This window comes from Bison bison, unplaced genomic scaffold (genome assembly GCF_000754665.1).
Source record: "Bison bison bison isolate TAMUID 2011002044 unplaced genomic scaffold, Bison_UMD1.0 scf7180017864181, whole genome shotgun sequence".
In the NCBI taxonomy this organism is placed as follows: domain Eukaryota; kingdom Metazoa; phylum Chordata; class Mammalia; order Artiodactyla; family Bovidae; genus Bison; species Bison bison.
Window position 1 is genome coordinate 8,592,749 of NW_011494753.1, and position 472 is coordinate 8,593,220.

A 472-nucleotide genomic window follows, 5' to 3' on the forward strand; every position below is an offset into this window, starting at 1 on the left:
GTTTGGAAAGTTTGTTCAGAACAGAAGTGATGACGATTCTGTGCCAGCCTTGGCTCTCCACAGTGGTGCTCATGCTTTTATTTATGACTAGCTTTCTGCCCAGCATTTTAATTCTGAAAGTATCATGTTAGTGGAACTTCCCTGGTAGTCTGGTAGCTAAGCTTCTGAGCTCCCAATTCAGGGGGTCCAGGTTTGATCCCTGGTCAGGGAACTAGACCCCATATGCAACTAACAGTTTGCACACTGCAACTAAAGATCCAGCATGCCACAACGAATATTAAAGATCCTGTGTGCTGCAACTAAGAACCAGTGCAGCCAAATAAATCAATAAATGTTTTTAAGAAAACAAGCAGTGTCCCTGGTCATCCGCTAGTTTTAAGAATCCGTCTTGCAACCCAGGGGACACAAGTTCAATCTCAGGTCCAGAAGGACCCCACGTGCTGTGGGGCAGCTGGGCCTGTGTGCCACAGCT